This window comes from Bos indicus, chromosome 3, assembly GCF_029378745.1.
Source record: "Bos indicus isolate NIAB-ARS_2022 breed Sahiwal x Tharparkar chromosome 3, NIAB-ARS_B.indTharparkar_mat_pri_1.0, whole genome shotgun sequence".
NCBI lineage: Eukaryota > Metazoa > Chordata > Mammalia > Artiodactyla > Bovidae > Bos > Bos indicus.
In genome coordinates this window covers 147,080-163,132 of record NC_091762.1, presented here as the reverse complement: position 1 = coordinate 163,132, position 16,053 = coordinate 147,080, and the positions used below count along the sequence as shown (strand labels likewise).

General features: G+C 39.2%; 1 pseudogene; it reads right to left on the bottom strand.

Annotated features, from left to right (window-relative positions):
* Positions 1 to 4,169: 4,169 nt before the first annotated feature.
* Positions 4,170 to 15,336, bottom strand: LOC139180402 (olfactory receptor 5D18-like; annotated as a pseudogene).
* Between the last annotated feature and the right edge of the window lie 717 nt (positions 15,337 to 16,053).

Sequence of the window (16,053 nt, the reverse complement as noted above, 5' to 3'; positions counted from 1 at the left end):
ACACACTGCATTTTGTATATTATTAACTATAAGCTAGAGCTTATAGCAAGCATTAATTAACTACACAGTCAAGTAATTCCTAACAAGCCTCAAAATCACTCTGAAATAAAAATTGAAGACTATACATCCAGCGGAAGCAAGATTATCAAAAGAGAAAAAGCAGTCTCTTCAGTAAGTGGTGCTGGGAAAATAGTACAGCTCATGTAAATGAATGAAATTAGAATATTCTCTAACACTGTATACAAAAATAAATGCAAAATGGATTAAAGACATAAATATAAGATGAGGTATTACAAAACTCTTAGAGGAAAACATAAGCATAACAGTCTTTGACATTCATCGCAGCAGTATTTTTTTTGTGTGTGTGTCCACCTCCTAAGGCAACAGAAATAAAAACAAAAATAAACCAATGGACCTAATTAAACAAAAAAAACCCCAAAAACTTCTGCACAGCAAAGGATACCATAAACACAATGAAAGGACAACCCATAGAATGGGAGACAATATTTGTAAACGAAGTGAGCAAATGGCACCCGACTCCAGTACTTTTGCCTGGAAAATCCCATGGATGGAGGAGCCTGGAAGGCTGCAGTCCATGGGGTCGCTAGAGTCAGACACGACCGAGCGACTTCACTTTCATTTTTCACTTTCATGCATTGGAGAAGGAAATGGCAACCCACTCCAGTGTTCTTGCCTGGAGAATCCCAGGGACGGGAAGCCTGGTGGGCTGCCGTCTATGGGGTCGCACAGAGTCGGACACGACTGAAGCGACTTAGCAGCAGCAGCAGCAGCAGCAATGTAGCTCAGTATACAAAACAAACAACCCAAACAAAAACATGTACAGAAAATCTGAATAGACATTTCTACAAACAAAACATACAGATGGCCAAGAGGCACATGATAAGATTCTCAACATGTGAATCATTAAAGAAAAGCAAATTAAAACCACAAAGAGATATTATCTCATACTGGTTAAAATGGCCATCATCAAAAAGCCTACAAACAATAAATGCTGGAGAGGGTGTCAGTTCATTTCAGTTCAGTCACTTAGTCATGTCCAACTCTTTGTGACTCCATGGACTGCAGCACCCCGGCCTCCGTGTCCATCACCAACTCCCGGAGCTTACTCAAACTCGTGTCCATTGAGTCAGTGATGCCATCCAACCATCCTATCCTTTCTCATTGTCATCCCCTTCTTCTCCGGCCTTCAATCTTTCCCAGCATGAGTGTCTTTTCAAATGAGTCAGCTCTTCACATCAGGTGTCCATAGTATTGGAGTTTCAGCTTTGGTATCAGTCCTTCCAATGAACACCCAGGACTGATCTCCTTTAGGATGGACTGATTGGATCTCCTTGCAGTCCAAGGGACTCTCAAGAGTCTTCTCCAACACCACAGTTCAAGAGCATCAATTCTTCCATCTTTCTTTCTAGTCCAACTCTCAAATCCATACATGACTACTGGAAAAAACATAGCCTTGACAGACCTTTGTTGGCAAAGTAATGTCTCTGCTTTTTAATACGTTGTCTACGTTGGTCATAAGTTTTCTTCCAAGGAGTAAGTCTCTTAATTTCATGGCTGCAGTCACCATCTGCAGTGATTTTGGAGCCTAAAAAAATAAAGTCAGCCACTGTTTCCACTGTTACTCCATCTATTTGCCATGAAGTGATGGGACTGGATGCCATGATCTTTGTTTCCTGAATGTTGAGCTTTAAGCCAACTTTTTCACTCTCCTCTTTCACTTTCATCAAGAGGCTTTTTAGTTCTTCTTCACTTTCTGCTATAAAGGTGGTGTCATCTGCATATCTGAGGTTATTATTATTTTTCCTGGAAATCTTGACTCCCGCCTGTGTTTCATCCATCTCAGCATTTTGCATGATATACTCTGCATATACGTTGAATAAGCACGGTGACAATATACAGCTTTGACATGCTCCTTTTCCTAATTGGAACCAGTATGTTGTTCCATGTCCAGTTGCTTCTTGACCTGCATACAGATTTCTCAAGAGGCAGGTCAGGAGAGGGCGTGGAAAATAGAAAAACCTCCTACAGTGTTGTGGGAATGTAAATTGGTACAGCCACTATGAAGGAGAGTACGAATGAAGGTCTCTTAAAAACTTAAAAATGGAGTTATAGCACATGATCCAACCATCCCAATACAGGGAATATATCCAGAGAAAACTGTAGATTGAAAGGATATGTGTACCCCAATGTTCACTGCAGTGCTGTTTACAATAGCCAAGACATAGAAGTAACCTAAATTACTATGCCAAAGCCTTTGACTGTGTGGATCACAATAAACTGTGGAAAATTCTGAAAGAGATGGGAATACCAGACCACCTGACCTGCCTCTTGAGAAATCTATATGCAGGTCAGGAAGCAACAGTTAGAACTGGACATGGAACAACTGGTTCCAAATAGGAAAAGGAGTACATCAAGGCTGTATATTGTCACCCTGCTTATTTAACTTCTATGCAGAGTACATCATGAGAAACGCTGGGCTGGAAGAAGCACAAGCTGTAATCAAGATTGCGGGGAGAAATATCAATCACCTCAGATATGCAGATGACACCACCCTAATGGCAGAAAGTGAAGAGGAACTAAAATGCCTCTTGATGAAAGTGAAAGAGGAGAGTGAAAAAGTTGGCTTAAAGCTCAACATTCAGAAAGCAAAGATCATGGCATCTGGTCCCATCACTTCATAGGAAATAGATAGGGAAACAGTGGAAACAGTGTCAGACTTTATTTTTTGGGGCTCCAAATTCACTGCAGATGGTGATTGCAGCCATGAAATTAAAAGATGCTTACTCCTTGGAAGGAAAGTTATGACCAACCTCGATAACATATTCAAAAGCAGAGACATTACTTTGCCAACAAAGGTCCATCTAGTCAAAGCTATGGTTTTTCCAGTGGTCATGTATGGATTTGAAATTTGGACTGTGAAGAAAGCTGAGTGCCAAAGAATTGGTGCTTTTGAACTGTGGTGTTGGAGAAGACTCTTGAGAGTCCCTTGGCCTGCAAGGAGATCCAACCAGTCCATTCTAAAGGAGATCAGTCCTGGGTGTTCTTTGGAAGGACTGATGCTAAAGCTGAAACTCCAGTACTTTGGCCACCTCATGCTAAGAGTTGACTCATTGGAAGAGACTCTGATACTGGGAGGGATTGGGCGCAGGTGGAGAAGGGGACGACAGAGGATGAGATGGCCGGATGGTATCACCGGCTCGATGGACATGAGTTTGGGTGAACTCTGGGAGTTGGTGATGGACAGGAAGGCCTGGTGTGCTGCAGTTCATGGGGTCACAAAGAGTAGGACATGGCTGAGCGACTGAACTGTACTGAACTGAAATGTCTGTTAACAGATGAATGGATAAAGAAGATGCAGTACATATTTACAATGGAGGATTTGTTGTTGTTCAGTCCCTTAGTCATGTCCAACTCTTTGCGACCCCATGGACTGCAGCATGCCAGGCCTCCTTGTTCTTCACTATGTCTCAGAGCTTGCGCAAACTCATGTCCATTGGGTCACCATCCAACCATCTCATTCTCTGTCATCCCTTCTCATCCTGCATTCAACCTTTCTCAGCATCAGGGTTTTTTCTAAAGAGCCAGGTCTTTGCCTCAGGTGGCCAAAGTATTGGAGTTTCATCTTCAGCATCAGTCCTTCCGATGAATATTCAGGAGTGATTTCCTTTAGGATTGACTGCTTTGCTCTCATTGCAGCCCAAGCGACTTTATACTCAAAATTTGCTCTAAAATATTCTTATCTGGTATGATTGGGCTACTTCCAAAGATACCAGGACTATGACTCATTGGAAAATGAGTGTCCAGTGACTATGATTGTCATTGGAAAAGACGCTGATGCTGGGAATGATTGAAAGCCAGAGGAGAAGGGGATGACAGAGAATGAGATGGTTGGATGGCATCACCAAGTCAGTTCAGTTCAGTTCAGATGCTTAGTCATGTCTGACTTGTTGTAGCCCCATGGACTGCATGATGCCAGGCTTCCCTGCCCATCTCAAACTCCCAAAGCTTACTCAAACTCATGTCCATTGAGTAGATGACATCATCCGGTCCCATCACTTTATGGCAAATAGATGGGGAATCAATGGAAACAGTGACAGGCTTTATTTTCTTGGGCACCAAAGTCACTGACTCAATGGACATGAGTTTGAGTAAACTCCCGGAGTTGGTGATGGACAGGGTAGCTTGGCATGCTGCAGTCCATGGGGTAGCATAGAGTCAGACATGATTGAGTGACTGAAATGACTGACTGAAAGAGTTCTGTTGCTGTCTAAAAGGGAGAATTTGGGAGGATGTAATATTGAGACTTCTGTCTCATAGAATGAATGTGGATAGTAGCAAACAAATAACTTTTAATAAAAATTATGAACTCTATTTATTTTGAAAAATCATTCATGTAAAAAATTTTAAATGAGTCATCTTTGCATATATGAACTTTATCAGTAGAAAATTCTGAACACAGTTACCTTCTTATTTTTTGTTCCTCTGCCTTCACCTTAATAGACAGAAGTATTAGTACTATACTTAGTAGTAAATAAATATTTAGATAGTATTGCCTTTTCAAATTCTTGCACTAGAAATTTCAGGAAATGAAAAAAAAATCATTGATTTTATTCCTGAGGTCTTAAATGTAATATGAATATTCTTATATAAATAAAATATAATTCAGAAAGAAAAAAAGTACATTATTTAGGAAATGTGAGGGAATCATAAAGTCAATGAAATGCCTGTAAAAAATGTGGTAGGATGAGAATAAGACAATGTGTGGTGATGAAAGCTACCTTGAAAGGTAGCATTGTTACTAATGTTATAGCATCATTATTTATAATAGATAAAAAGTAGAAAAAACCTGATAGTCACTTAACTGAAGAGGGGATCTACAAAGTGTATTGTATCTTTAAAATGAAATATTATTGTCCCAAAATGATGAAACAAAATACTGATAAGTGGAGCAACATGGGTGCAACTTGAAAACATTATCTTCGAGGAAACAAGGCTGAAAGGAAAATAAAATAAACAAATGAACAAAACATATTAGAAAAAAAAGGTACCACATGATTCTGTTTGTATGAGACATCCATAATAGGAAACCACATAGAATTAGTGGTTGCTAAGGGCTAAGGAAGGAGAACTGACAGGTAGCAGGTGAGGGCTTCTTATTGAAGTGATGAAAATGTTCTGGATTTAGATACTGGAGATAATTGTACAATCTTGAAAGCATAATAAAAAAAACAATAAAAACAAGAACTGCATACTTACGTAAGAAAGATCAATTTTATGGTGTATGTCTCATATTTCAATAAAAAAAGAAAATATGGTTAAAATGTAGCAATATTCCTAAATAATGTAGTGAAGGAGACTGTTTCAAAGACACAATGACCAATCCAAAGGAGCTGAAAATGATGGAGGGAGGATCTTTTTGAGTTTCATTAGGTTTCCTCTTTGACTGGGCAAGGAGGAGATAGTTTCAGGGTAACTGCAAAGCACTCCATACAAACAAATTTCTACTTTCTTCTACCATAGATCAATTTGGCAGCAATAGTGAAGCTTCAAAACTCAGCCTTTGCAAAGTTGTTTCTGAATACACAGAAGCAGAAACATAATTAATGAAATGTGTGCTAACATCAAAACCTAGGGGCAGTAACTCAGGGATTTAAGTCTCCATATACCCGGTAAAATAAAAGACCATCTGCTTATTATCATTTAGCTACCCAAGACCTGCTCATTTCAGGTAGGTTTCCAGGTCCTATCTTAAAGAATATAAGAGGAAATAACTTTTTGAGAAAGAAAAAATGTATTTGTAAGTGAAACGTTTATGCCTACTTACTCAATTAAATTAACTCTGCATTTATTTGCCAGAAACGATATTGATTTCTCTGATTGGGAACTATCTTCCTGAACTTGTTAATAACCACAGTATAACTTCTTAATGATTTTATTTTCTTGTTGGCTCACAAAAATCTTTTACTCCTTTTTCATTGGATAATTGTATACATGAATTGAAGGTTTGTTTCATTTTGTTTAAAAAATAATACAACTACTACAGTAAAAATAAAAACTTGCAAATTAATTCTCATGTGAAAAAATGTCATATTTAGGCTTAAGGAAGAAGTTCATTAAATGCATTCTATTCTCATATACATCAAAAACATATATAAGTCAAGAGGGAGGTAAAATATTTATAATTGTGGCTGAGTTGCTTTACTGCATGGCAGAAACCAACACAACACTGTAAAGCAATTTTACTCCAATTAAAAAAAAACAATAGGCATAGCAAACACGACACACACACAAAGACACATACATAAGAGAGGGTATGTGTCTCTCAGAAGAACTTATTGTCTCTCATCTCATTTCCATTTTATAATATTAGAGCCCATTTAAAATTCAAACAGATGTAAATGTGTTCTATTGTTTTCAATTCCTTTTAGACCTTTTCTTTCACTCATCAAGCGACTTGATTTTTGACAACTATCTCTGCAAAGGCGTAATGAGTATTGTGACAAATCAATAACAAATTACTAGGAATAAAGGTTGATAATACTTACATGTCTCACTAACTATTAAACACAACATAAAACCAGTAACAAAATAGTGATCATTATTATTAGTCAGTGACATGGTCATTATTTCAGGAATTAATACATATTCTTAAAACAATCATGTAGTGAGAAGCATTAAAGCTGTAATCCCATTTTGTTTCCATGTAAATACTTTCAGGTGTAGAGAATCCTTAACCCTGTCTACAGCTCAACATCTCTAATACATTAGAGTCTTGTTCATATTATTTTGAAGAGGAAAAGAGAGGTAAATTAATTCAAATGCATCCATTGAGATAAAAAAAGTCAGACTTCGACATAACCTTGTAGGATTAACATGCCTCATAAATGACAGTTCAGTTTCTCAGCAGTCTATTCTAGGTGATTTTTGTTATTGGGTAATAAATAGCTGAAGAAGTGTTAGTCACTCAGTCATGCTGGACTCTTTGTGACCCCAAGGACTGTAGCCCATCAGGCTCCTCTGTCCATGGAATTCTTCAGGCAAGAATACTAGAGTGAGTAGTGATTCCCTTCTCCAAGAGATCTTCCAGACTTTGGGATCAAACCTGGGTCTCCCATGTTGCAGGCAGATTCTTTATTGTCTGAACCAACAGAGAAGCCCCAATAGATAGCTTTGCCTCTTTAAAGAGTGGGCACATGACTGGATGCTTTTCTGAACACAAAAACACAGTTATAGAAAGAAATGTGTTCTGCTTTATGATATTTTGAAGATGTGCTGAAGTGTTACCTATCCATGTTTCTTTGTTATTTATTTTTAAAATATTTTTCTAAGACTACAGACAAGAACAAAGAAGGATGAACAGAGACAATTACTCCTCCATGACTGAATTCATTTTCTTGGGAATTACTGAGAACACTGAGAACCAAGCGATCCTATTTACCATGTTTCTCCTTGTTTATCCCATCAGTCTTCTGAAACCTTGGAATGATAACCCTGATTAGGATGGATCCCCAGCTGCACACACCCATGTGCTTTTTCCTCAGCCACCTCTCCTTCTGTGACCTCTGCTATTCGACAGCCATCAGCCCTAAGATGCTGGTGGGCCTATTTGCCAAGAACAAGTCAATCTCTCTCCATGGCTGTGCTCTGCAATTCTTGGTGTTCTGTATCTTTGCAGATTCTGAGTGTCTCCTGCTAGCAATATGGTCTATGACCAGTACAAGGCCATCAGCAGCCCCTTGCTCTATGTGGTCAGCATGTCCAGTGGGGTGTGCCCCCTGCTCATGGCTGGGGTTTACCTGGTGGGGATGGCAGATGCACTGATACACACGACATTAGCATTCTGCTTATGTTTCTATGGGTCAAAGGAGATTAACCATTTCTTCTATGATTTACCTCCACTTTTCCTCCTTTCCTGCTCTGATATATAGGTCAATGAGTTGGCATTATTCCTTGTTTTTGGCTTCATTGAACTGAGTACCATTTCAGGAGTTCTTGTCTCTTATTTTTCATACTGAAAAAAAAATTCAATATCACAGTAATCCAAGTCTATGCCTCAACCAGTAACGCTGAAGAAGCTGAAGTTGAACGGTTCTATGAAGACCTACAAGACCTTTTAGAACTAACACACAAAAAAGATGTCCTTTTCACTATAGGGGACTGGAATGCAAAAGTAGGAAATCAAGAAACACCTGGGATAACAGGCAAATTTGGCCTTGGAATACGGAATGAAGCAGGGCAAAGAGTTTTGCCAAGAAAATGTACTGGTCGTAGCAAACACCCTCTTCCAACAAGCAAAGACTCTACACATGGACATCACCAGATGGTCAACATCAAGATCAGATTGATTATATTCTTTGCAGTGAAAGATGGAGAAGCTCTGTACAGTCAACAAAAACAAGACCAGGAGCTGATTGTGGCTCAGATCATGAACTCCTTATTGCCAAATTCAGACTTAAATTGAAGAAAGTAGGAAAACCACTAGACAATTCAGGTATGACCTAAATCAAATCCCTTATGATATACAGTGGAAGTGAGAACTAGATTTAAGGGCCTAGATCTGGTAGATAGAGTGCCTGATGAACTATGGACAGAGGTTCGTGACATTGCACAGGAGACAGGGATCAAGACCATTCCCATGGAAAAGAAATGCAAAAATGCAAAATGGCTATTTGGGGAGGCCTTACAAATAGTTGTGAAAAAAAGAGAAGTGAAAAGCAAAGGAGAAAAGGAAAGATATAAGCATCTGAATGCAGAGTTCCAAAGAACAGCAAGAAGAGATAAGAAAGCCTTCCTCAGCGATCAATGCAAAGAAACAGAGGAAAACAACAGAATGGGAAAGACTAGAGATCTCTTCAAGAAAATTAGAGATACCAAGGGAATATTTCATGCAAAGATATGTCCTTGATAAAGGACAGAAATGGTATGGACCTAACAGAAGCAGAAGATATTAAGAAGAGATGGCAAGAATACACAGAAGAACTGTACAAAAAAGATCTTCATGACCCAGATAATCACGATGGTGTAATCACTGACCTAGAGCCAGACATCCTGGAATGTGAAGTCCAGTGGGCCTTAGAAAGCATCACTATGAATAAAGCTAGTGGAGGTGATGGAATTCCAGTTGAGCTATTTCAAATGCTGAAAGATGATGCTGTGAAAGTGCTGCACTCAATATTCCAGCACATTTGGAAAACTCAGCAGTGGCCACAGGGCTGGAGAAGGTCAGTTTTTATTCCAATCCCAAAGAAAGGCAATGCCAAAGAATGCTCAAACTACCACACAATTGCACTCATCTCACACACTAGTAAAGTAATGCTCAAAATTCTCCAAGCCAGGCTTCAGCAATACATGAACCGTGAACTTCCAAATGTTCAAGCTGGTTTTAGAAAAGGCAGAGGAACCAAAGACCAAATTGCCAATATCCACTGGATCATCGAAAAATCAAGAGAGTTCCAGAAAAACATCTATTTCTGCTTTATTGACTATGCCAAAGCCTTTGACTGTGTGGATCACAATAAACTGTGGAAAATTCTGAAAGAGATGGGAATACCAGACCACTTGACCTGCCTCTTGAGAAACTTGTATATAGGTCAGGAAGCAAGAGTTAGAACTGGACATGGAAAAACAGACTGGTTCCAAATAGGAAAAGGAGTATGTCAAGGCTGTTACTGTCACCCTGCTTATTTAACTTCTATGCAGAGTACATCCTGAGAAACACTGGGCTGGAAGAAGCACAAGCTGGAATCAAGATTGCAGGGAGAAATATCAATCACCTCAGATATGCAGATGACACCACCCTTATGGCAGAAAGTGAAGAGGAACTAAAAAGCCTCTTGATGAAGGTGAAAGAGGAGAGTGAAAAAGTTGGCTTAAAACTCAACACCCATGAAATTAAAATGCACTTGGTCCATGGAAAGAAAGTTATGACAAAACTAGGCAGCATATTCAAAACCAGAGACATCACTTGGCCAACAAAAGTCCATATAGTCAAAGCTATGGTTCTTCCAGTAGCCAGGTATGGATGTTAGAGTTGGATCATAAAGAAGACAAAATGCCAAAGAATTTTCCTTTCAAATCGTGGTGCTGGGAAGACTCCTGAGAGTCTTTCGGACAGCAAGATCCCGCCAGTCACTCCTGAAGGAAATCAACCCTGAATATTCATTGGAAGGATTGTTGCTGAGCTGAAGGTCCAGTGCTTTGGCTGCCTGGCATGACGAGCTGATTCACTGGAAAAGACCCTGATGCTGAGAATGATTGAAGGCTAGTGGAGAAGAGGGCAGCAGAAGATTATGGTCAGATGGCATCACTGACTAAATGGACATGAGTGTGAGCAAACTCCAGGAGACAGTGAAGGGCAGGGAAGCCTGGCGTGCTGCAGTCCATGGGGTGGCAAAGACTCGGGCACAACTTAGTGACTGAACAACAATAACAACAAGCTTATTTCTCACTAGTGAAAGATTCAAAATACATTTTGACTGGGTAGCTGTGCCCTATACGGGCTCTGATTTCTCTCAACTTGTACCTCACCATCATCATGGTGCTTCTGAGGTTATGATTCTCTTAATATTCATTGGAGAAAGAATAGATTCTTCTTCAAATAAGTGATGCCAGGACAACTGGGTGTTCACAAGTAAAATTATGGGATTGGACACTTGCCTCATATTATATACAACAATTAACTCAGAAAGTGAACAAGGTCCTGAATGAAAGAGCATAAACTATAAAACTCTTACAAGAAAAACACAGGCCTTCAATTTCACGGCCTTGAATTTGGCAGTAGATTCTTAGGTAGGGAAATAAAAACATGTGACAATAAATAAATAAATAAATTGCTAGATTGAACTTCCTCAAAATTTAAAATATTTGTATATTAAAAACATTATCAATAAAGTGAAAGGAAAGGTACAGAAAAGAAACAATGAAGACAAAAAGTCAAATTAGATACAACACAAAATTTACAAATGTCCAACAAGCATGTGAAAATATTCTCAACGTATTTAGTTATTGAAGTAGTGAAGTCTCTCAGTCGTGTCTGACTCTTTGTGACCCCATGGACTGTAGCCCACCAGGCTCCTCCATCCATGGAATTTTCTAGGCAAGAGTACTGGAGTGGGTTGCCATTTCCTTCTCCAGAGGATCTTCCCAACTCAGGGACTGAACCCATTTCTCCTATGTCTCCTGCATTGGTAGGCATGTTCTTTACTACCACCTGGGAAGCACCACAGCATATGTCAAATAGAATTCACTGTATAAACTGGATGTGAGTTTACTGTGAAGTGTGTTAGTTGCTCAGTCGTGTCTGAATCTTTGTAACTCCATGGACTGAAGCCCGCCAGGCTCCTCTGTCATGGGATTCTCCAGGCAAGGATACTGGAGTGGGTTGCCCTCCCTTTCTCCAGGGAATCTTCCCCACCCAGGGATAGAACCAAGGTCTCCTGCATTGCAAGCAGATTCTTTATCATCTGAGCCACCAGGGAAGTACATGAGTTTGTTAGTTGGGTAAAATTAAATCAGGTTAACCCAGATGCTCTAATTGATATTAGCAGGGCCCCCATTCAATCCACCATTAATTTTACTTACCAATGAAATTCTCTGTTATCATTGTACATCAATAGCTATTTTATATGTAATTTGACTGACTGATATGAAAGACTATTTTAGATTTAGCTGGAACTATTTCTGAAGTGTGTATTTCTTAATTTTATTTTGATGATTTATGTACAAAGAACAAATAAATTTTATATTAACAAGTAGAATTTTACCAAATCATATTCAGGACTTCGTGGGGGGCAGAGACATGACTACTTTGCACTTATAATGTACCAATTCTTCCTATATGGTGTTAAATAAACATATCCTTTAAATTCAGGCTTCCCTGGTACCTTGCTGCTGCTGCTACTGCTGCTAAGTTGCTTTAGTCGTGTCCGACTCTGTGCAACCCCATAGACAGCAGCCCACCAGGCTTCCCTGTCCCTGGGATTCTCCAGGCAAGAACACTGGAGTGGGTTGCCATTTCCTTCTCCAATGAATGAAAGTGAAAGTGAAGTCACTCAGTTGTGTCCAACTCTTAGCGACCCCATGGACTGCAGCCTACCAGGCTTCTCCGCCCATGGATTTTCCAGACAAAAGTACTGGAGTGGGGTGCCATCGCCTTCTCCGTCCCTGGTACTTTAGATGGTAAAGAATCTGCCTGCAATGCAGGAGACGTAGGTTTGATTACTGGTCATGCAGATCCCCTGGAGAAGAGAATGACTACCCACTCCAGTATTCTTGCCATGGGCACAGGAGCCTGGCAGGCTAAAGCCCATAGAATTGTAAAGAGTTGGACATGACTGAGTAACTAAGCACAGGCATGTCTTTTAACTTTAGTGTCTTAGTGTTGAATAACTCTTAGTTACTGAGATTCAACTCGTGTAACTCCCTCATGGTTAACTATAAACTTTCGTGACAACTCAAATCCATTCTTTGATGACTTATAATGACTTAAAGAAAAGAAAAAAAGAAGACTCACCTGAACGGCCAAATGGTAATGCGTCTTTACTCAGAAATCTTTACATGACAAACACTTTATCTAGAGACTTAAATAGTTCAGGCTTTAATTAGGTGTTATTTATTATTTTATTGCTAAGTCTCTACAGTTTACTAAAGTGGTTGAACGATGTACCAACAAGGGAATTTCGTTAAATGTGTGCACTGTTTGCCTTCCTAAAAATTGGAATTTGAAATGCTATTAAAAATGCTACAAAACTTGGACAGTTCTCTGCAGTGCTCTTGTAAATGAAAAAGCAAACTCAAGCCATTTTACATTCATTGACATAATAATTTGGTATTGACTAGCTTCCTAGCAGTCTCTTTCACGTCTTTGTTCCTGAGGCTGTAGATCACTGGGTTCAGCATGGGGGTGACCACTGTGTAAAAGACAGAGGCCACCTTGACCATGAGCCATGAACTTCTGGAGTTAGGAACACAGTAAAGGAAAAGGATGGTCCCGTGGAAGACGGTAATGGTGGTCAGGTGGGAGGCACAGGGGGAGAAGGCTTTGTGGCGCCCCCCAGTTGAAGGCATCTTCAGGACAGTGATAGAAATGAAAACATAGGAAGTGAGAATAATCATCAGGCTGCTTACTTCATTAAACGTGGCAGAGACTAAAATGATCTGCTGGTTAATGCAGGGGTCAGAGCAGGAAATAGCAACAATGGCCACATGCTCACAGACAAAGTTATTTATGATATTATTTCCTCTAAAGGACAATTTAGATAAAAAGTGGGTAAGAGTCAGGGAACAGACTGTACCCCAAGAGTATAATGCACCCACCAATAAGGAACAAAGCTTCTGGGACATGACAACTGTATAGAGAAGAGGGTTACAAATGGCCACAAATCAGTCATATGCCATCACTGCCAACAGGAATGTCTCTGTCACCACAAATATTCAGGCAAAGAAGAATTGCATGATGCATCCTATGAAGGAGATGGTTCTGTCTTCCACAATCAAGTTTTCTAGTAGCTTGGGTGTAATTACTGTTGAGTAACAGAGATCAACAAAGGACAAATGTCTGAGGAAGTAGGACATAGGGGTGTGGAGTAGGGATTTATCTTGATAATTCAGATCATGCCCAGTTTCTCCAACACAGTGATGGAGTAGATGGTGAAGAATAACAGGACAAGGGGTATCTGGAATTCAGGATATTCTGAGAAGCCCAAGAGAATGAAAGTGACTTCAGCACTCTGGTTTTCTTGGTTCCTGTGGACAAAATACAAAAGTTGATTCAGAGAAATCTGAAGCAAAATTTGAATGAAATGTAATGTTATTCCCTCAGTATTGTTGGATGTTTTTGTGACTCCATGGACTGTAGCTTGCCAGGTTCCTCTGTCCATGAGATTCTCTGGGCAGGAACACTGGATGGGTTGTCACGCCAGGGGATCTTCCTGACCTAGGCCTAGAAAGAGAATACTTATGGGGAAAAAGAGTGCATTGAATTATTATTATTATTTTTAATTAGCCTCTTTTCCTCCAAAATACCTCTGCTGTCTTTTTCTGACATTAAAATGCATTCTTTTCAAAGCTACTTCCTAAATTCTTACCAAAACCTGAAATGGTACTCAGTATAAAGGGAAGTCCATTCCACATAGAATTCTCTAAAAATTCTATATCTCATTAGGAGTTGAAATTAAACACTCTGTTGTTTTCACTCAGGTTTTATAACTTTATATTCCAAGAACACATATACCACTTCAAGATTTCCTGTACATGTATAACTATGTCATTCACATATTCCCCCACTCTTTTCCTTCAGTTATTCCTTTACCTTCCTAAACATGTGATTAATTCCCTGAAAGTATGTTTCAATTTAACATACAAATCACAGAGTGCATATTCTCTAACTGAAAACACTTTTTCAAAAAGTCAGGATTTGTTCCTTATGTCTATGGTAACAAAGTTTGAATAGTCCAGGGTTGAAAGAGAAATCTTCACCAAAGATGAATGCAATTTCTGATGCACACTTGTTCCTTCTTCCCCACACTCCTTCCCTCCACCTCCCACACTCTGTACTTGTAGGTTTTCCCTCCACCTCCCACACTCTGTACTTGTCAACAGGCTGGGGCCAATGTTCCCAATCACCCGTGTAGCCCAAGAAGTGTCAGCCATGCTCAGCTGTGAGTACAGGTGCTGTGCATAGTATTTATCTTCTTTTCTATGCAATTACCCTGGAATAATTTTCCCATTGCAGACCTACTATGTACTCAGTCCTGTAACAGGCATTTAAAAAACTATAAAATTATAAAATCTCAGCCTCAATTTGTTTCTTAGAGCATCATTCCAGGATACAATCCATATAAGCACAAATGACAACTTATAGTTCTTATTTATTATTAAAGTTTGATATGAAAAAGAAAATGAAAATATTGTGATCCAGAAAAAAACAAAATAAGTTTCCTTGTGATGTAGCCTGGTGAACAATAATAAATATGGTGAAAGATAAATAATCAAAGACTTCTAGTCAACCAAACAGGTAACCTGGCAATTAGATTTATACACGTGCTTGTTTGCCTCCTGCAAAGATTAATGGAGCATATTAGGAACATATTATATTCTTTTTAAAGTGAAATAAAAATCAACTCACCTGAGTGTAGAATTTGACCAGCTCATTTAATAAAGCTTCTATTCTAAGTTTAATGGATTCCAGGAAAATTTCTGCTGAGAAGTCAATTTTTTTTAATATAGTAATAAGCCTGAAAAATAGTAACAGGAATGTAGAGTATATTGCAATTAATATTTCAGAAAAATAAACTTCTTTTATAATGTATTAAAAATATATTCAGACTTGACAAAGAGAAAAGGAGACCAAACAAGCTGAACCCTCACATCAAACTGTCACATATATAAAACCCTAAGGAGGTTAACCTTAGAGAATATTATTTAACTATTGCCTTGAGACCACAAATGGGGCAATTAGATGAAATAATGCCCTTGTGATACTTTGGTTGCATATGCATTTTTTCCAAAGTTTGGGGAACAATTTCATCATGCACTCTAGCTCACTGATCTTTTAAAAATGTTGAACTAGACACTATATTTTTGTCTTTAAATACTTGCAAAATGTGGAAATATACAAAAGCAAAATCAGCTATTGGGTAACAATCCAAAGATTCTTAATTTTTGTTGAATTTCTGGTTGTCCCTCTGTATCTGTGGACTTCCCTCATAGCTCAGTTGGTAAAGAATCTGCCTGCAATGCAGGAGACCCTGGTTTGATTCCTGGGTCAGGAAGATCCCTGGGAGAAGGGATAGGCTCCCCATTCCAGTATTCTTGGGCTTCCCTTGTAGCTCAGCTGGCAAAGCATCCACCTGCAATGTGGGAGACCTGGGTTTGATCCCTAGGTTGGGAATGTCAGGTGAGTGTATGTTCCTCGGTTTCTGTCTGGTCACAACAAAGATTTGGAGTGATGGACATTAAAGCCCTCTCGGCATGTCACAGCTCTTGGGTCTTGGACAGACCCTGTTATAGCTCTCAGGTCTTGAATGAACCATG